This window comes from Scyliorhinus torazame, chromosome 17, assembly GCF_047496885.1.
Source record: "Scyliorhinus torazame isolate Kashiwa2021f chromosome 17, sScyTor2.1, whole genome shotgun sequence".
In the NCBI taxonomy this organism is placed as follows: Eukaryota; Metazoa; Chordata; class Chondrichthyes; order Carcharhiniformes; family Scyliorhinidae; genus Scyliorhinus; species Scyliorhinus torazame.
Window position 1 is genome coordinate 150292956 of NC_092723.1, and position 22551 is coordinate 150315506.

The window sequence follows — 22551 nt, forward strand, 5'->3', positions numbered from 1 at the left end:
ACCTGTTCTGTCCATGATACATGAGCAACGCTATAGAAGATTTTATTCTCACAACCCTCCAACTGATACATCTTGCATTTCTCAAGAGTTTTTGATACAAATGGAGAGTATAATATGTTTATATCACCTGTGGGTTATTGAAAATGGATTGGGGAGGGATAACGTTTCCTCGTGCTGGTAAGGAGTGTTGGTGGATTCACTGGTGTATTTACGATAAAAGCTTTAAATTAGCTGAGGATATTTCCATTGCTCAGACCTTTGATTACCTAGTTATTTTCCCAGTGTTCAGCCAAATTTGAGCTCTATTTTGTGTGAGGAACTTTCAAGCTCACATCTCCATTTCAGGCATGATGCAGACATTTTGCAAGGCATCCCCTGTTTAAATCTTGGAAGTTCCCTTTGGGCAATTTACAGGGCATGTTTTCTACAACCTCAACCACCACCTTTGCCACCCCACAAAGCTGCCTGCTAAGTCTATTAATCCAGTGACCGCCAGAATTCCCAGCTCAGTACTGGGAAAATTGCTTATAATTAAATAAACCTTGAGAACGTAGGCTCCAGACTCCAAGTGCAAAAACAGATCAGTGCATGAATAACAACACAGTAGGCATCAACTATTGAATAAATTAGCCACAATAGCTAAAGCTGAAAACATATAATTAAAATCAATCAGAAATCTGCAAACTACAAACAATCAGGTATAAATATTAACAACATAGGCTGAAAATAAGAAGAGAAATAGACATGACGGTCTAATCCCACATAGACACTGAGAGGTTGTTGCCTTTGCCGGGGAATCTGGGACACAAGGCAGTCTCAGGTAAATTTCATTTAGGACTGAGATGGAGAGAAATTTCTTCCTTTGGAATTCTCTACCGCAGAAGGTTGTGGATTTCCCGTCGCTGGCTAAATTTAAGGCTGGGATAGACAGGTTTTTGATCTCTCAGGGAATCAAGCGGTATTGATGAGCATGCGGGCAAGTAGAGGTGAATCAGAAGATAAGCCACAACCATATTGAGTGGCAGAGCAGGCTCCTGGTTAACTCCTGCTCCTCTATCTCTTATGAATGTGAAGAGTGATGGTTTATATATCCTCTTCAACATACCTTAAGTGTTGGCCCACTGAAGGATAGGAAAGGGAATCTATGTGTGGAGCCAGAGGAAATGGGCAGGGTACTAAATGAATCCTTTGCATCAGTATTCACCAAAGAGAAGGAATTGGTGGATGTTGAGTCTGGAGAAGGGTGTATAGATAGCCTGGGTCACATTGAGATCCAAAAAGACGAGGTGTTGGGCGTCTTGAAAAATATTAAGGTAGATAAGTCCCCAGGGCCTGATGGGATCTACCCCAGAATACTGAAGGAGGCTAGAGAGAAAATTGCTCAGGCCTTGACAGAAATCTTTGGATCTTCACTGTCTTCAGGTGATGTCCCAGATGACTGGAGAATAGCCAATGTTGTTCCTTTGTTTAAGAAGGGTAGCAAGGATAATCCAGGGAACTACAGGCCGGTGAGCCTTACGTCAGTGGTAGGGAAATTACTGGAGAGAATTCTTCGAGACAGGATCTACTCGCATTTGGAAGGAAATGGACGTATTAGTGAGAGGCAGCATGGTTTTGTGAAGGGGCGGTCATGTCTCACTAACTTGATAGAGTTTTTTGAAGAGGTCACAAAAATGATTGATGCAGGTAGGGCAATGGATGTTGTCTATATGGACTTCAGTAAGGCCTTTGACAAGGTCGTTCATGGTAGACTGGTACAAAAGGTGAAGTCACACGGGATCAGGGGTGAGCTGGCAAGGTAGATACAGAACTGGCTAGGTCATAGAAGGCAGAGAGTAGCAATGGAAGGGTGCTTTTTTAATTGGAGGGCTGTGACTAGTGGTGTTCTGCAGGGATCAGTGCTGGGACCTTTGCTGTTCGTAGTATATATAAATGATTTGGAGGAAAATGTAACTGGACTGATTAGTAAGTTTGCAGATGACACAAAGGTTAGTGGAATTGCGGATAGCGATGAGGACTGTCATAGGATACAGCAGGATTTAGATTGTTTGGAGACTTGGGTGAAGAGATGGCAGATGGAGTTTAATCCGGACAAATGTGAGGCAACGCATTTTGGAAGGTCTAATGCAGGTAGGGAATATACCGTGAATGGTAGAACCCTCAAGAATATTGACAGTCAGAGAGATCTCGATGTATCGGTCCACAGGTCACTGAAAGGGGCAACACAGGTGGAGAAGGTAGTCAAGAAGGCATACGGCATGCTTGCCTTCATTGGCCGGGGCATTGAGTATAAGAATTGGCAAGTCATGTTGCAGCTGTATAGAACCTTAGTTAGGCCACACTTGGAGTATAGTGTTCAATTCTGGTCGCCACACTACCAGAAGGATGTGGAGGCTTTAGAGAGGGTACAGAAGAGATTTACCAGGATGTTGCATGGTATGGAGGACATTAGCTATGAGGAGCGGTTGAATAAACTTGGTTTGTTCTTACTGGAACGACGGTGGTTGAGGGGCGACCTGATAGAGGTCTACAGAATTATGAGGGGCATAGACAGAGTGGACAGTCAGAGGCTTTGCCCCAGGGTAGAGGGGTCAATTACTAGGGGCCATAGGTTTAATGTGCGACGGGCAAGGTTTAGAGGAGATGTACTAGGCAAGTTTTTTACACAGAGGGTAGTGGGTGCCTGGAACTCGCTGCCGGAGGAGGTGGTGGAAACAGGGACTATAGTGACATTGAAGGGGCATCTTGACAAATACATGAATAGGATGGGAATAGAGGGATATGGACCCAGGAAGTGTAGAAGATTTTAGTTTAGTCGGGCAGCATGGTTTGGAGGGCCGAAGGGCCTGTTCCTGTGCTGTACGTTTCTTTGTTCTAACCGCAGGGAATCCTTTGGTTGTCTCTGGCTTCACTTTAAAACTGCTCTTTCACAGCATGCCCTCAATGGACGTTCCCAATCTGGCCCCGTCATAAAGGGGCGGGGCTGCTCTCCTCCCCTGCCGCACTGGGGCCCGCGAAGACTGCCCCGCCAGAGGCCGAAGGCTGCTGCTCCACTGGGGAGTTCCATCGGGATTTCTCCACGGAGGTAAGAAGGGAAAGAAAACTTCTATAGTCGGCAGCATATGTCTTTCGTCCGCAGTGGGAAGTTATGGGCGTCACTGTGCACAATGGACACATTTAGAATGAAATCTGCCTAAACATCAGAGCTGCACTCCAGATGACCCATAAACAACTCTGTGGGAATTTCATTAGTACAAAGCAGATATAAAAAGGGCTGATTCATTGATCAGATGTTCCTGGCAAAGAGCAGCATTTCCAGGGAGTACTGGTTGGGAGGGCTCAGCGCCTCTGATTTTCTCACCATTTAAACTACCTCTATGTTGTACGTCACCTGGTAGATGGCAAACCTCAAAATCTCACAGCTTCTTACCGATACAAAACAATTTAAAGAAATAAAAACAAAGCTCAGTAATTTTATAAGAAGCCGCCCTTTTAATCTGGAGGAACAAATTAATCATTTGTTCTGAATGATGTTAATATTTTACATTCAACGCATTAATGTGGATTTGTTCAATTAGTCACTTCCCCGTAGGAAGGGGGGGGGATTTTTTGTTCCCATTTCCGGGAGTGGGATTGGCAGCAGGTGTGGGAAAGCCCACATGAGTCCCAAAATGCGGTTTACGCTGATGAGATTTCCCATTCTGATTGTCCCCTCCCACGCCAATGCTGAAACTGGAATCCCGATGGGAATCACAACAGGTCCCCTAATAATAATAATAACATTTATTGTTGTCATAAGTAGACTTACATTAGCACTGCAATTAAGAAAAATCCTCATTGCCACATTGCGGCGCCTGTTCAGGTACAGGGGGGAGAATTCAGAATGTCCAATTCACCTAACAAGCATGTCTTTTGGGATTTGTGGGAGGAAACCGGAGCACCCGGAGGAAACCCATAAAGACATGGGGAGAACGAGCAGACTCCGCACAGACAGTGACCCAAGCCGGGAATCGAGCCTGGGAACCAGATGCTGAGAATTCTACAGCATGCACCTGGTGAGCAGACCCCCCCCCACCCACCCACCCGGAGGTGTTCAGGTGAGTCCATTCCTCAGGGGGGAAGAGGGTCATGCCTGGGCAGTATCCTGGCACTGCCCCTGACACTGTGCCCTGGCATTGCCCCCAGAAAATGCCTAGTCACTGCCCTCTGGAATACATAAACCTCTCTGCCCTAAATAGAAACTTGTCATTCCCGCCAAACTATTCTGATGATGTTATAAACAGGGAAGATCGAACATAGAACACACATTGCAGAAGGAGGCGATTCGGCCCATCGAGTCCGTACCGACCCACTTAAGCCGTCACTTCCACCCTATCCCAATAACACCTCCTAACCTTTTGGGACACTAAGGGCAATTTAGCATGGCCAATCTACCTAATCTGCACGTCTTTGGACTGTGGGAGGAAACCCACGCAAACACGGGGAGAACGTGCAGACTCCACATAGACAGTAACCCAGCGGGGTATCGAACCTGGACCCTGGCGCTGTGAAGCCACTTGTGCTACCGTGCTGCCCACCAAGATCTGCCTCAATATCCTTTAGAGGTTCCATTTAGTCTAACTGGAAAGAACGAAGACCTAATCAACAACTTCCCAGACCCAGAAAAACCATCAGTGTACTCAGCAACATTGATCGGCAGACATGTAAACCAAGAACCCCAATTTTGATATCTCCGCTGCCCTTTCTCACAGTGTGAACGGGACAAGGGTGAGAGTAAAATTGCCCAAAGTTATTTATCACCGACCACCCATTTGCAGTCTGGCTCAGAGCTGATAAATGAGTAGCTTAGAGCTGGTTTCATAAGTAGCTTTGTACTTACACGGTTTCTATCTTTCCTGCTGACTGAACCACCTTGGTGAAAGAGTTGCATCATTTTACCAGCGAGAAAGTGAAACACGCAGCCAGACTCGACAGCCTGACAGGCTAAGCCCTCATGTTCCTCGCTGAACTGGCTGTGCAGTAGTTGTTTCTCGTTTGTCTCCTGAGTGGCTTAACAATTTGGCAAGTGGAGGGGGATTTCATTATTTTAACATGACTCTGTGCAAGTTGCTGCGGATTGTCCATAGATTGATATATAATTTAAAAAGAAAAATCTCTGGAAATCTCTCACAGGCGCACAAAAAAGCTCTGCACCTGTAATGTGAAGCAGAACCATATCGCACCATGGGTACAGTGGGGAACAGGAATGCTAATGACTGGCAGAAACCAAGCTCCTTTCACTGCTGCTGAATTGCTTTCATGTTGTGCGAGTTGAATTAAATTATACGTATCAATCCAGTCAGAAATCAAATTCTCACTTTCCATTTGTGTCAATAAAACACATACGGCTTCCCTTGTTTACGTTGTAGATCCTGCCTTATCAGCAATTACACTTACCTCAAGAATTACGGCCACTAACCCACCTTGACAATTTTAAAACTATTCTCAATTTCAACAAGGACTCAGTTCAGCCAGTTGTATTAATCCTCTCATTCTGCGCAGAACATGTGGGCCAGCATTTTCCATTCCAGGCCTAAATCCCGTGGCGCGGGGGGAAACCAGCAGTGTTTCCCGCCACAAAACCTGGTGGGAACTCGCGCTGAATCGTACGATGCAGGGCTCATTAATTATGCAGTCATGGGCTTCCCTACGTATTTTGTGGCGGGCTGGATTGGACGACCTGCACCCCTCCATCAGATTCAGGTGCCATGTTTAAAAGGTGCCTGGCAACCAGTTTCTTTGTTGTGAACCTACCGTGGAAGGAGGAGATGGCCCAGTGATTCCCAGGAGCACTGACTCCCAGATTCAGCTGCGCTTCCCTCGATTTGCTGCTCAATGCAATGGAGGCCAGGATGGAAGGAGCGTGCCAAGCTGTGTGACCAATCCTGCATGGGAAGAAGTCACCAGAGTGGTCAATGCCCACAGTCTCCACCCGAGTACTGCCCTGCTGTGCCAGAAATGAATGAATGACCTCATCCTCACCGCTCGGTGCTCAGCTGTTCCCCATTGATTAGTAGAGGGGACTTGTGCCTCAGTGGCAAGGGCACCACCTGTACAGTCCATATATAAAATAGCAATTCAATGTGATAAGGTGATGCCTCATAGCTCCGCTTCAGTTCATCTAGTCTGCAGGTGGAGAGGGCACTGTGGGTCCCTTCCCCTTTCACGCAGTGAGCTCAAATACTGTCTGGGTTGGGTGGCATGGTTGGGAGGATGCGGGGGTGGGGAGGGGCGTTAGATGTTAAGGGCATCAGCAAGCACCACATGCCCCTGTGAGCTTTACCCTTCTATCTGATTGGGCTCACCCCTCTGGAGGTTGCTGCCCCAGTACTCTTGTGGACAATCTGCAGTGCACCACACACATGGCACACAATCCAGTTGGTGACTTGCAAGACTGGAAATATGAGGCAGATACATGAAACCCAATTTCTCTCAAGCCCAGAGAAAAGATAAATGGGAAGGGCCAGCCTGAATGGAGGAACTTTCCAGAGTTTGAGGAGCGGGCAGCCCAGCTGGCAGGAGAGAAACTAGACCGAGCCTGTGCAGATGGAGAGGTGGGTGGGTGACCTCCATCCAGTATGGACCATGCATAACATTGTCATATAGAAACCTCAGGGCCAAGCATGGTTTCCATGCTGGAGGCGGCTCATGCAGTCACTTGCTCCCTCTTTTCTCACTTACAGGTGACAGCAGGAAGAGGGGAAGGCCAGAAGAAGTAAGCCGAGGTTTTCCAGGCCTCAGGTCACCAGAGGACGCCCGCCAAGGTCATCCAAAAAGACAGAGATAACTGGGCTCTAGGCTGCCTCCACCCCTGCTGCAGATGTTGGGGGAGCACCTAGAAGATGTGGTAGGGATTGAAAGACTAAGAAGTTATGATTTCACATGTTGTTGTGCGGGTGCTCTATGACTGTAATTTAGTGAGGTCTGATGTGGTTTAATTGCCATTCATAGTCATTGAGCCTGTTCATTCCTCACTCCATCAACCGCTCCTCTCCCCCTCACCCCCATCTTCAGGGACCCCAAACTGGGTCTCTGTCCCCCGGAAACATGCATGCGCAGGGAGGCAAGGACCCTTCGCCAGGACTATGTGCAAGAAGGCTCCCGCGTATGCTGAGCCTTCACATGCTCATTACTGTGTCAGTACTGGGGTTCCTCCTCAGTTGTCGAATTACATTGACCTGCATCTCCACCCACCCCCATTGACCCAACTTACACGCAGCTTCTCGTGATCCCCACAAAGGCTCTTGATAGTTGCAAGCATTCATGGTGCATGCCACTTTTCAATAGAATCCAACACCTTCCAAGCTTACCCTGGGACCCACACCCTCCCCCCCCCCCCCCATAGCCATTGAGGCTTCATGGTGTAACCTTTGACGTCCCCAAAGTGATCCTGCAAGCCTCCCTCATCACACTTTGTCCACATCCTGTACCTTCCGAGGAGCCCACCCCCATTGCAATAGACATGCCCTCCCTCAACCTGCTGACCCCCAGAATTAGGTTTTGCTTCTGTGTCCCCTACAACAACTCATAGGGTCCTGTCTTCATCATTGCAGGGCACTTATTTTCCAACCCTACTGACCCCCACTGCCCACTTTTACCCTCACCATCCCTTCCTATCAGACAACTCTCTCAGTTTGCCCTCCAGGATTCCTCAGTTGACACTGTGTTCACCTCCCTTTCCCTTCTCCTCCCCCCCCCCCCCCCCATGCCCATTCACACCTGCACACCCGCTGCCCAGTCCAAACTCCAGCACAACCCTTCACACCCTCCCGCTCAATAAGCCACCTGATCCATTCCAGAGCCACCACAGCATCTCATCTTTTCCCCAACCACCCCTAATTTGCCCAGCCCCCTCTAGGCCTCCACACCCAACCCATATCTTCATTCCTCTCCTCCCCATCTAAACTCCCCACCACCCAGCACTGACCATCACTGGACAGTACCTCATACAGCCGACCACCTCCTGGAGGTTGCAGCAGCACCAAGATCCACGTGATGGATACTCCACCTACGCACGGCTGCTCATGGTGTTCTGGGGCCCACAGTTTCTGGAGGCCTTCATCTTCCACTCTCCTCAAGTTGCCCCACGGCTTCTTCCAGGTGAATCCTGACATGTCCACACCACATGTGTCCGGATCAGCACAATATCCCGCTGGCAGCACGGATAATGGGAGACAATTGCATTCAGGGTTTCATCTGCATCCCATCAATGGGATACAAAACGGCTTTGTGCCAGTCTCTGATGGGAGCACACAATCCCACCGTCATCTTTTAGTAGTGGAATAAAGAATTCTGGAGGTCTTGTTTCTCATAAGATGACCCTAAGGGCGGCACGGTGACACAGTGGTTAGCTCTGCTGGTTCAGGGTGCTGAGGACCCAGGTTTGATCCCAGCCCCGGATCTCTGTCCATGCGGAATTTGCACATTCTCCCCGTGTCTGCGTGGGTCTCACCCCCACAACCCCAAGATGTGCAGGGTAGGTGGATTGGCCATGCTAAATTGCCCCTTAATTAGAAAGAAATAATCGGATACTCTAAATTTACAAAAATAGAAAAAAAAAGATGATCCTGAAACTGTGACAGAGCAATGTGAGGCCCAATTGTACCTGATGTCTAGTCAGATTTGGGTGATGGATAGCCAAATGAGTTATGAGCCACAGCAGGAGAGTAGAGAATGAGGATTTTAAAGAAAAGGTGAGGAACTAGGATGGAGGGACAGACAAAAGTGTGATTTGGAGACAGGGCTACACTGCCATTGTGATGGTTTGTGGTGGAATATATAATTAGCCTGGGGGCTTCAGTAAAGGCAAGGAGTCTATATACCGAAGAGCCAAGTTTCAATTGAATTTGTGATACTATGATCACCTGCCACAAAAGAAAATAATAATAATAATATTATTAATCGCTTATTGTCACAAGTAGGCTTCAATGAAGTTACTGTGAAAAACCCCTAGTCACCACATTCCGGCGCCTGTTCTGGGAGGCTGGTGTGGGGATTGAACCCGCGCTGCTTGCCTTGTTCTGCATTACAAGCCAGCTGTTTATCCCACTATGCTAAACCATCCCCTAATGGCTGTGTTTGCTGGAGGTTAGTCATATTAGCCCAGGACATGACTCCAGGAGTTCATCCAGGACTTATATAGAGACTAGGCCATTCAGCCTCATTGATCCAGCAGAAGTTAAGCTTCACACAAGCCTCCGCCAACCCAGTGTGATCCAACCCTTTCAGGAAATCCTTTCTCTCTCATATGATAATCTTAAATGCACCTTTGTTCTCCGCTTAAAACTGTGGTCGAGCATTCCACGTTCTTAGCACTCTTTGCCTATTGGTGTTTCTTCTGAATTCCCTATTAGATTAATTAATGACTATTTTATATTATGGCCTCTGGTTGTCAACACTCTTCAAGTTGGTACATTTTTTCCACGTCTACTTTATCAAACCCTTTCGTTGTATTGAAGACCTGTATCAGGTCATCCTGAGCTTTTATTTTTCTGGAGCAAAGAGCCGCAGTTCAGCGGTTCTTGATAAGTATGTCCTCCAATATATATCATCTTTGTAAATTTACTTTTGGCGGGATTCTCCATCCAGCGATGCCGGAATCACGAATCACGATTAGGTGGAGAATAGCGTATCAGCCGAAAACCATGGCCGGGCCAGGTACCGGGCACCCAACGGAATGCTATGCCCCGGTGCCTCGACACTGCACGCTGGCATGGGTATGCAAATTGTATTGTAAACACCGTTGGCATTTCATTAATGGGCCTGACCCTGCATTCTACAGGCCTCCCACATTGCCAGGCAGAATTACTGACAGCGAGGTTCACTTGTGGTATTTAAAATCAGGCACCGGGCGCCGTGGTTGCTGAGGGAGAGGGAGGGGGAACAAAAAGTATCCGGCACCGCTATAGTGTGCAAACAGTTGTGCCGCTGGCCGGGGAGGGGGATGTCTACCAGGTACGGGGGGAGTAGCTGGGGATGGGGGGGAGCAGAAAATGGGCCGCAGGGTCAGTGTGGCTGGGCACTCTAGCCTGCAAGGTAGCCATGCAGCTGCTCATGTCCTTGACTGCCCACTGTGAACTTAGCACCATGGGTCATATGGGTCCCTCCCCAGGTCCCCCCAGGTCCCATGCCTTGGTACGCTCTGACCACAGCTGACCCAATAACGGGATGGGCAGCTTCTTGGCTGGGATGAGGGGGAGTGGAGTGCTTATATGCAGCTCCTGCTTGTCATGCTCTCTAGTGCCGATCCTGACCCCGTCATATCACACGCCGGCACGCATTGGAATTGCACGAGTTCCACGTGGCGCCAATGCCAACCCATTAACGTGCCCTGAATTGTTCCGGGACTGGCGCTGCTATCGGGGAAGTAGAATACCACCGATTCAGTCCCGGCACCAGCACTTAGTCTCGCAAACGGACATTCCAGCCCTTTACACCTTGTCCATTGCCTGCATATCCTTTACATAGTCGGGATACCGGATCTGTGCTCAGCTAGTATTCCAAGTGTAATTTAACTGAAGTTCGATGCAAGTTCAATATAACTTCTCTGCTTTTCAATTCTCTCTCTTTTGAAAAGTGCTTGTTTTGCCTTTTTAATGGCCTTAGTCACCAGTGCCACTACATTAGTGGCTTGTGTACCTGTGCCCTTCGATCAATTCTCTCCTGTAACAAAAACAGAAAATGCTGGACAATCTCAGCAATTCTCTCATGGATCTCATTTTGATCTTATTGTTCAAGCAATGTGTCGCCTTCTTATCCTTCCATCAACATGCACCACCCCAAAGTTATTATCAATGCAATTTTATTAATGGTGGAAGCAGTGTGGAGCTCTGTGGGAAAGGCCTGAAGCATTTAAACAGGACAGCAGCAGTGTCAGGAGAACAAGGAGTGCCATGGGAGTGCCCCCAAATATTTTAATAGCAGCATGATGGAGTAGAGCAGGCCATGGTATAGAAATCCTGAAAAAATCAAACAAAGTGGCATGTCAGTCCATAACATATTAAGCCAGAGTTAGGAATTAAAAACTAATTAAACAAATATGAATTTATTAAATGCCATTTATCAATGGCCTAATGAAACTAATATGCATTTATTGAAAGGGATTATAACCAATATTAATGCAATTGGAGTAAAAGAACAAAGAACAGGAACAGATCCTTCATCCCTCCAAGCCTGTACCGGTCATGATATCGCCCTTGGCCAAAACCCTCAGCACTTCCTAGTGCCGTATCCCTCTAAATAAAAAAGCTTTGTCCTCTCTGAGGATTGAACTCAGGACCTTCAGATTATGAGACTGACTCGCTTCAGTAAAATAAAAGACACCACTAGCTGCATGTATATCTAGGCAATGAACTTGGTACCATTGAGCCTTTACTACAAAACAAGCTCATATCTGTAAGATGAGTTTCCCAGAAGAGCCTTGTCCTCTTCACAGAAGGAGCAGACATCGAAACAGAGATTAGGTGCGGCCTCCGGGAAGATAGGGGAGGACAGATAATGCCTAAGCGAGGAGATGCCCTGCCTCATGTACGACCTGGAACCAGAGATATCTGTATAATTTAAACCTATATTGCATTGGAATCTAAACAGTGTTCTGGATATGTGACTGTCAGTGTACAAAGATGCTTGCAGATCTGTGAACTAGCAGAGCCCTGCCTCGGAGTCTCCTCCAATGTAACTTTTGCCCACCATATGATGGAAGAATAAACAATTGCGCTGTATCCAAGACTCCGGAAATCATTTTGCCCAAACTTCACAACAACACCAGTTTATTATATACTCCATAATTTTAATTGTAATTGGTTATCATTGATTGTGAAGTAACAATCTTAAAAATGTAGAAATAAATAAATTATAATGGCAGAAATTACTTAATTACTGGCTAATTAGAATTCTGATAAAGTGATGGTGAGCATGGAAGAGTTCCAAGGATAGTAATTGGGTGAATAAACAGTAAGTTTATTCACATAATTAGGTTTATCATTAAAAATGATTTGGGATGGCAGAGCAGGTGATGTCCTGGGACTGTAGTAGATGGGAGTTGTGAACAATCTGACTGTCTTGGATTTCCACATCAGCAGAAAATGTCTCTGCCTTTGCTCGCTCTGACTTAAAATCACTGCAGTGCACACTGATGACACACCAAACGTTAAGGGAGGGGAGGAATTCCTGGATAGATTTATCCAGAGCACAGTCCCATGCTAGAGGAAAGCCCAGCGAGGGCAAGATCCAGGTCATGACATCTCGCTTGATCCTGTTAAATCTTGTGAGATCTTGTTAAATATCGTGAGATCTTGTTAAATCTCACGAGGCGTTCTGAGCATCGCAAATCTCACATGAGGCCTCGTGTGAGATTTAACCACCGTCACGTCACCGAGTCGGGCTTAACAAGGCCATTCGAACATGCCCAAGATTTCTTCTCGCCTCTGTCCCATAAGGGTGACCTCTAATTTTAAAACAATGCCTCCTTGTCCTGGACTCACCCACAAGAGGAAACATCCTTTCCACATCCCCCTAATAATAATAATAATAATCTTTATTAATGTCACAAGTAGGCTTACATTAGTACTGCAATGAAGTTACTGTGAAAATCCCCTAGTCGCCACACTCCGGCGCCCGTTCAGGTGCACTGAGGGAGAATTCAGAATCTCCAATTCATCTAATGAGCACATCTTTCAGGACTTCTGGGAGGAAACCGGAGCACCCAGAGGAAACCCACGCAGACACAGTAGCACTGCAGTCTCACGGCACCGCGGTCCCAGGTTCGATCCCGGCTCTGGGTCACTGTCTGTGTTTGCGTGGGTTTCGCCCCCACAACCCAAAGATGTGCAAGGTAGGTGGATTGAACACGCTAAATTGCCCCTTAATTGGAAAAAATTAATTGGATACTCTAAATTTAAAAAAAAGGATTGGAAAGGCCTCGGATGGGCTGCCCGCCCTTGCTCCTTTAAGGGCCATTTCCCGCCCCGCCTCAATTTCTCAGCTGGCGGGAGGATTTAACTGGTGCGGGAAAGCCTGAAACTGAATGAGCTTATGCCTTGGGAGGGAAGGGGGAGCTTATGACTTTGGGCACCTCTCCCCTTAAGGTCCAATGGTCTCTGGACTTCCATTCCCCTCCTCGCCCAAGCCTTTTCCTTGAAACCCAATTACCCACTTCCAACCCCCGCCCTGCTCCCCCAGGCCTTCCCTGTCCTCCCCACTCTGGGATCCCCAAAATCTATCTTGCCATCAGGCCCCAGGACCTAGGCTGTGGCATGCTGAAGCAATTCCTCTTCTGTCCAGTGCATCTCCAATCAGAAAAGCCAGCAGCTCTGTAAGGTGGGACTCCCTCCTGAATGAGGGGTGGAATCGCGTTTGCCACCAGTTAACACACATTTGAGCTTGAAATGGCTGAGAGGCACTCAGAGTCAGTGGGACTGTGCCCCCCGCTGACTCTCCAGATGGAGGGAAGGGAAACCACTCCATCCCAAATATTTAGGTCATAGAGCTTTACAGCACGGGAATCGGCCACTCTGCCTAATAGGTCTATGCACTATTTAGGGGGCAAATGACCTACGCCTGCTCCTATTTTCTATATTTCTATAGAAGTGCTTCTGATGGCAAATACTGTTAAATCATTTCTGTGCCAAAAGTCACAGAACACTACCTTTTAATTAGATTTCTATCCCTGCCTTCACAGGTGGAAAGACAGTAAATATAGTTGGTGGTTTCTCATCACTGGCCTATGCACTGCTCCTTTAAACCTGCCCACAAATGAAATTGACAAATTTCACTGTATCGCGCAGCATCAGCACATTGCAACATGAATATTTCACATTCCCAGCTGTTCAACCTTTCAGAAGATTATGATCAGATTTGTGAAGATTTATTGGTCTTTTAGGAAGGAGTTTTAACAGATGAACAGGAGATTTCAATAACAAAGGAAGGAATCACAGTAGCATTATCAGTACATCAGAGAGATTAACAGAAACTTTCAGATGTTCTACAAGAAAGGACTCAGTAGAGAGAAATAATTTGAGGTTTAATAAAGGAGATGCAACCCGAGAATTCCAAAGAGTTAAAAAGCGACCAAACAGCCTGGAATTGTGCCTGCGATCGCTCTTGCAATGGGGCTCAGCAGTGGTGAAAGAGGCATAGTCCATCCATAAAACCCACACCCATCTCATTGGCCCAATGCTCTCTGTCTCTGCCAAGGCCATAGTTGGCCATCCCTGTTGTGCCTACAGAATGCTCCAGAGATACGGCCACTCTGTTGGATCCCATGTGGAATGCAGCACTAATGGCCCAAGAAACCCCTTAAGGAGGAAGATGACCTTGGAATGGCTTTCTCCCCCACCATCCTGCCCTGTCCAGATCTCGGTCTCCACTAAGACAAGATAGGCTGTCTTTCCTGACCTTTGGGGTATCGGGGCTTTTCACAGTAATTGCAATGTTAATGTAAGCCTACTTGTGGTAGTTTTTCCCGAGACTTTGATGACAACACTAAGACAGAGGCGACCATGTTCAATCGCTGCCATTGAATTGGGCAACTGGAGGATCAAATCTACCCTACTGTGATCACGGAAGACATTTTGTTTTACGTCTGGTAGATTTGTATAGATGTTAAAGACCGAAAATCTAGGCAAAATCTTAAAAGAGGAAATCGCAGCTGCACGTTTAATGGCATTGAAGGTATAATTGTTCGTAGGTGACAACGAATTGACAGGTGTGTAAAAGATACTGTTGGTTTGCTATCATCCATTTTGTGCTACTGTCCATGAACAACTCTACCCCCAGTAAGTTATTTTGCGAATATACAACTTTTTTTTATATTGAGTTAACCTTTTTTTAATGTAGAATCATAGAATAGGATCATAGAATCCCCACTGTGCAGAAGGAGGGCATTTGGCCCACTAAGTTTGCATCAGCCCTTGGAAAGAGCACCCATGCCTCGTATCCCAGTAACCCAGCCTAACCTGTTGGACACTCAGGGGCAATTTAGCATGGCCAATCCACCTAACCTGCACATCTTTGAACTGTGGGACCAAAACCGGAGTACCCGGAGGAAACCCACACAGACATGGGGAGAAAGTGCAACCTTTATATCGACAGTCACCCGAGGCCAGTATTGAACCGGGTCCCTGGAGCCGTGAGGCTGCAGTGCTAACCACTGTGCCACCATGCCCACTATGTAGTGCAGGGGTGTCGGGGGAAACCAAGAAAAGTCCACTTTATGCAGCAAATTTCACCATCTGCCATGGTGGGATTTGAACCTGGGACCCCAGAGCATTATCCTGGGTCTCTGGATTACTCGTCCAGTGACAATACCACTATGCCACCGCCTCCCCCTTAGTGTACAAAGGTGTGCAGATTAGGTGGATTGGCCACGATCAACGTGTGAGGTTGAAGGGATAGGGTGGGGGAGTGGGCCTAGGTAGAGTGCTCTTTCTGCATTGTAGGGATTCTGTGGAATACATCGGTAAATGAATTCCAATAACAATCATTAATTTCATGTTACACTCTCCACAGATGCTGTTTGACCTCCTGGGTGTTTCCAGTGTTTTCTAGTTTTATTTCACATAATAAAGAAAGATGGCCTGAATAATCTAGATCACACCCACCAGAAAACCATTATGGAAATGTGATGCACGTGGAGTCACTGTTTGCTGAGTCTCTGTCCACACAGTAGTCCTGGATTAGGCATCTCCAATGGCAATTGAATAAAGTGTTTGTGGGGCCTTCCAGAAATAAAGCAGTGATATATAAATGAAGGGAAGATGGCAGTACACATCATCAATGATTTACCATCATCCCATCCTTCCTTAATGATTGTGCAAGGCCACAGTTCTGAACAGGTAAATGAGGTATAAAGGATAGCAGAACTGCAAATGTGCTTTTCATTCACTATGAGGTTTTTCTGTATAATTGGGAGAGCACAATGTACCTGAGGAGCATTTACTGCGTCTGGCAGCCCAGGTGTTGCACTTCAAGGATATTCTAACAGAGGTCTAAAGTTGTGTTTCCAGGTTAAAAGAGTTTAAAGGAATCTTAGCTCAGTTTTAAAGACTTAGTCTCAGAATCATTTTCCATCTTGATGAAGAATTCATAGAATCATAGAATTCACAGTGCAGAAGGAGGCCAGTCTGCCCCGGCTCGTGAAAGAGCACCCTACTCAAGCCCACACCTCCACCTTACCCCAGTACAGCAGTAACCCCACCTAACCATTCTGGACACTAAGGGCAATTTATCCTGGCCAATCCACCTAACCTGCACATCTTTGGACTGTGGGAGGAAACCGGAGCACCCGGAGGAAACCCACGCACACACGGGGAGAACGTGCAGACTCCGCACAGACAGTGATCCAAGCCAGAAATCGATCCTGTGACCTTGGACCTGTGAAGCAACAGTATCATATTATGGTTGCTCACCCACAAGGGGCATCGCACAACTAGATTGCCAATTATTCCTTTCTCATTACACAACAACCAGTCTAGGAAGGATTGTTCTATAGATGGTTCCTCAACATATTGGTCCAGAAGTCCATCCCTTATACATTCCAAGAATTCCTCCTCTATGGTATTGTTACTAATTTGATTTGCCCAAAATATGCAGACTAAAGTCACCCATAATACAGATGTTTCTTTATCACATGCGATTTTAATTTCCTATTTACTGCCTTTCCCAACATCACCAATACATTCTGGGGGTCCATATACAATCCCCAAAAGTGTTTTTTGCCCCTTGGTGGTTCTCAGCTCTACCCATGCACATTCCACATTGTCTGAGCCAACATTCTTCATCATTACTTTCCTCTTTAACCAGCAATGCAACCCTATCACTTTTCCTTTGTGTCTGACTTTCCTATATGCTGAATACTCCTGGATGTTGAATTCTCATCGCAGGTCACCCTTCAACCACGTTTCCATAATCCCGACTATATCACACTCATTTACATCTGTGTGTGTGATCAATTCATCCACTTTATTGTGATTGCGCCACATTTTAGGGCACAAAGCCTTAAGGTTTGTCTTTTTAACATTGCTTGGCCCGTTCCCATTATTTTTCACTGTGGCCCTGTTTGATTCTGGCCCTTGATTTCTCTGCCTATCACTTTCCTTATTCCCCTTTCTGCCTTTTGTTCTTGTCTGTGTTTCACGTTCTCTAACTCCTTGCCAATGTTTGCCACCCCATTGACATTTTTGTTTAAACCCTCCCAACCACTTTAATAAATAATCCCACTAGGACATCAGTCCCTGTCCTGCCAATGTGTAACCCGTCCAGTTTGTACTGGTTCCACTTCCCACAGAACCAGTCTCAATGTTTCAGGAATCTGGAACCCTCCCTCTCACACCATCTTTTCAGCCACATATTAATCTGATACTTCCTGCTAGAGTACCCAATAATTTTTTTCCAATTAAGGGGAAATTTAGCGTGGCCAATCTACCTAACCTGCACATTAATTGGCAATCTAGTTGTGCCCTTAGTGTTAGGTGGGCTTACTGGGTTATGGGGGATAGGGTGGAGGTGTGGACTTGGGTAGGGTGCTCTTTCCAAGAGCCGGTACAGACTCGATGGGCCGAATGGCTTCCTTCTGCACTGTAAATTCTATGAAATCTATGAAATCTTTGGGTTGTGGGGGTGAAATTCATGCAGACAAGGGGAGAATGTGCAAACTCTACATGGACAGTGACCCGGGGCCAGGATTGAACCCGGGTCCTCAGCGGCGTAAGCAACAGTGCTAACCACTCGGCCACCGTGCCGCCCTTCCTGCTATTTCTGCTCTGAGTAGATGTGGCACTGGTAGTAATACTGAGATCACAACCTTTGAGGCCCTTTTATTCAACTTAATTTCTAACTCCCTATGTTCACTTTTAGGGCCTCATTCCTTTTTTTTACCTATCTCATTAGTACCAGTGTGTCCCACTGCCCCTGGCTGTTCACCCTCCTCTACAGAATGTCCTGTAGCCACTCTAAGACATCCTTGGCCCTAGCACCAGGGAGGCAACATGCCATCCTGTTGCCTTGTCTGTGGTCAAAGAAACACCTATCTATTCCCCTTACAATTGAATCTCCTATAACTATGCATTCCCATATTTGTTACTCCTCCCCTATGCAGCAGAGCCAACCATGGTGCAACAAATTTGGTTCTTGTTCTGAAAAGCCATTCCCCCAACAGTATCCAAAGCAGCATACCTATTCTTCAGAGGAATGACCACAGGAAATTCCTGAACTGCCTGCCTAGCCCTCTTGCTCTGCCTGGTGGTCACCCATTCCCTTCATACCTGTGGAATCTTAGCCTGCGGTGTAACCATGTCTCTATACGTGCTTGTTACCACACTTTATGCTAGGACACGGTAAACTCCAACCCCCTTTGTCCTGGAGTCACAACACAAATGAATCAACCAATAATTCTTTTTAAAAATACCCAAAGTCTTTGGCCCTTGGCTGCCCAATAATTACAGTCACCAGGTTTGTAAATTAGACACAATTACTGTTTATTTACAACAAAAACTACGATGAAATATGCAGCAAATATGATTAACTATTATCTAATTCCTAATTCCCACATCCCGCCATACACACACACAGACGCAAGACAGACAAACACAAAGGGGAAGACATGGGTGAAATAATAAGGAAACATGAAATATAAGAGTCATTGTTTCAGATGGTTATTTTGAGCACTTTGCTTCTCTTCAAACTTTGCTTTCAGTTCGAGGTTTTAACTGTAGATTCATCCAGGTTGCTGCAGTTTCAAAAATACAGAAGATTTTCTGGAGAGAACACAGGGGGGAGAGAGAAGATCCTTTCCTTTTAGTGGCCAGGATTCAAACTCTGCTTTCCTTAGGTCTCTCTGTAAATCACCCCATTCAGGCAGGATCCAATCACCACCTGTTACCGGGCAGAATACGGCCATTTTGGCCAATTCATTGGCCACCAAGCAACTAATCAAACCGAATCCCACCACATCTCTCAGGTGCCATAAAGTCTGAGTGCTGCTGTCCAAAGCTAGCAAAGTGACCTTTTTTTGTAACTTTTCAATTCCTCATTTTCACTGCTCAACTTAAAGATATATATCAAAACGATAACAGCAAAAATGAAGAAAGGAGAAAAAATTTGAATCAACATGAAGGGCCCATACAGTGCTATCCACAATACTCTCAACCGCGTGAATGCTCCACTGTGTCCCCAGCCACCACTTCAGCTCCAAAACCTGGGCTTCCAGGAGCTGTACCTGGAGACACTTCATGCACACATACTGTATATCACCTGTGTACCACTGGGCCACCGCCACTACCTCTAATGAGTCTGTCACCCTACTTGCTTTTGGGGCAGTCTGGAAAAAGTAACATCTGAAAGCAGGAAATGCCAGCAGCCGAATACTGTCTCCATCTACTCTCTCTCTCTCTCGCTCTCAACTAGGTTTAGCACAGGGCTAAATCACTGGCGTTTAAAGCAGACCAAGGCAGGCCAGCAGTGCGGGCTCAATTCCCATTCCAGCCTCCCCGAACAGGCGCCGGAATGTGGCGTCTAGGGGCTTTTCACAGTAACTTCATTGCAGTGTTAATGTAAGCCTACTTGTGACAATAAAAATTATTAAATTAAATTAAATAACTTGAATACTGCCTGCTGATATCTTACTGTGAGCAGCAAACAAAGACATCCTAAAAAAGGACTTCAGATTCCAAAGCAGCAATTCCAAGAGAAAGAAAAAGGACCACAGCTTCAAGAACTACCTCATCCACAAACAACAACATTAAGGATTCACAATCAGTTTTTATATACTTGTCTTTTTTTATTTAAACTTAATTTGGCCAAAAGTTAACCTCCTCTCCTTCATAACTTGTATTTTGCATGCTTGTGCATGTGTGTGTTTGTGTGTGCTGCGACAGTCAGGAAATATGTTTACTCTCTTCAATATTTTGATATCTTTATCTGGTTAGGTTTTAAGCACAACAGAAACTAACCTTTTACGTGTCTAAACACAAGAAAGGCTGTCTGACAGAGTTTTTTTGCAATCAGCATGTAAACTGTTAAGTAAACTGAACTGGAACAACCACTCTTCGTTTTTGTTAAATCCCTGCTATGATCAACTGAGGAGCGGTAGAAAGAGGGAGTCCTTGTACCTTTGCTCAAATGCCTTTATTCCATTCTCCCTCATACATGCAAAATGGCCAATTCGCTACAAGTGTGGTTTGACTAGTGTGGCCAATCCCCCTTGCATTTCAAATTCAAACTATTATGTGGCCATCCATTACAACGAGCGAAAGTAAATCATTCAGATTACAGTGTGATTGTACTGGGTTTCCTGAGAATTGTATCTGCAGATGCCTCCGATATCAGAATTGTACTGTCTATGTACAGAATTGCTGCCAGCTGCTCACTAATCTCTCCATCTCCAATTCCTTCTGTCAACAGAGGGCCTAGCATTGAGACACCACATCCTCACAGCAGATCAACTCACTTACATGTGCCATTCCTTCCCCTGCGGACCTCTCTTGGAATTAGATGCACAAATCAGTTGATAGTCATTTTTGATCTCATTCGGCTTCTGTGGGAATTTAGAAGGGAACCAAGTGATCGGACACAAAGTGAAAGACTCATGACTTTCACTGAGAAGGCCGACCGTAAAGAAAATCAGTGATTGTGCAGTGTAGGTTCCAATGATTAAGCAATCTCTTGCAAGAGTATTGATGGATGTACAATTGCGTGTGTACGTGAGAGTATTGACACTTCCCAACATTTGTTCTGGCAGCACAAACAACACTAAATATTGACACCACTGTACCAAGAAAAAACATTCAGGTTAATGTTGGAGAGGATTGCATGTTTATTTTGCCCATTCTGCTGGAGGTATTGCCACTGTCTTTTATTTTTATTTTTTATTTTTTAGGGTACACAATTCATTTTTTCCAATTAAGGGGCAATTTTAGCGTGATAAATCCACCTAGCCTGCACATCTTTGGGTTGTGGGGGGTGAAACCCACGCAATCGCGGGGAGAATGTGCAAACTCCACACGGACAGTGTCCCGGAGTCGGGATCGAACCTGGGACCTCGGTGCCGTGAGGCAGCAATGCTAACCATTGTGCCACCGTGCTGCCCCACCACTGTCTTTTTTTTTTAACAAACAATTTTTAATGAGGTATTTTTGGCATAACAAACAACCACAGTACAAAAAACAATAGAGTACAAAGAACAGTAATCAAAAAGCAACCGCCGACATCCGTCCCTCCAAGGCCCGCCAATTAAACCGCCTACTCTATACTGCCCTTACCCCTCCCCGCTGACGATTAATTCTCCGCAAAGAAGTCAATGAATGGTTGCCACCTCTGGGCGAACCCTGACACTGACCCTCTCAAGGCGAACTTGATCTTTTCCAGGCCGAGAAAGCTCGCCATGTCGGTTAATCAGGCCTCTGACTTCGGAGGCCTAGACTCCCTCCAAGCCAGTAATATCCGTTGCCAGGCTACCAAGGAGGAAAAGGCCAGAACATCTGCCTCTCTCTCCTCCTGGACACCCGGGTCTTCCACCCCAAAAATCGCTATCCCTGGACTCATTTCCACCCTTGTCTTCAATACCCTGGACATGACATCCGCGAACCCCTGCCAATTTTGGGCATGCCCAGAACATGTGGACGTGGTTCGCTGGTCCACCCGCACACCTGACACACTTGTCTTCCACCCCAAAAAATTTACTCATCCGGGCCGTTGTCATGTTCACCACCTTAAATTGGATCAAGCTGAGCCGGCCGCATGTAGCGGCCGCGTTAATCCTGCTCAGCGCCTCCGCCCATAGGCCGTCTTCCATCTCACCCCCCAGTTCCTCCTCCCACTTACGCTTCAGCTCTTCTATATGCGTCTCCTCCGCCCCAATTAATTCTTTGTAGATGTCCGAGACGCTCCCCTCCCCCACCCATCCCCTAGACACTACCCTATCCTGAATCCCTCTTAGTGGCAGGAGTGGAAAGGATGATACCTGCCTGCGCAGAAAGTCCCGCACCTGAAGATATCTAAAATCATTCCCTGCTGCCAACCTGAACTTCTCCTCCAGCACCCTCAAGCTGGGGATGCTCCCTTCCAGAAACAGGTCCCCCATCTTCTCAATTCCCGCCCTTTGCCATATCCGAAACCCCCCACCTAGGCTCCTAGGAGCGAACCGATGGTTGTCACATACTGGGGACCAAACCAATGCACCCATTGCACCAACGTACCTCCTCCACTGACCCCAGATCCTCAGGGCTGCCACCACCATGGGACTGGTAGAATATCTCACCGTCGGGAATGGCAACGGTGCTGTTATCAGCGCCCCCAAACTGGTGCCCCTGCATGTGGCTGCCTCCATCCGCTCCCAAGCGGCCCCCGTCCCCACTACCCACTTCCTTATCATCGCAATATTGGCTGCCCAGTAATAATTACTAAATTTTGGCAGGGCCAGCCCCCCCTCCTCCCGATTCCTCTCGCGCATCACCTTTTTCACCCGTGGGGACTTACCCGCCCAAACAAAGCCCAAAATAATTTTGTTGATCCTCTTAA

The 22551-nt window shown here is 46.6% G+C and overlaps 1 long non-coding RNA gene across 1 annotated transcript; it reads left to right on the plus strand.

The window, feature by feature from the left end:
- Positions 1 to 2990: 2990 nt before the first annotated feature.
- On the plus strand, positions 2991 to 19635 carry LOC140394237 (uncharacterized). The gene is made up of 3 exons (XR_011935838.1): positions 2991 to 3085; positions 6723 to 6886; positions 15547 to 19635. It is a non-coding gene; the product is annotated as an uncharacterized lncRNA (long non-coding RNA).
- The last annotated feature ends 2916 nt before the right edge of the window (positions 19636 to 22551 follow it).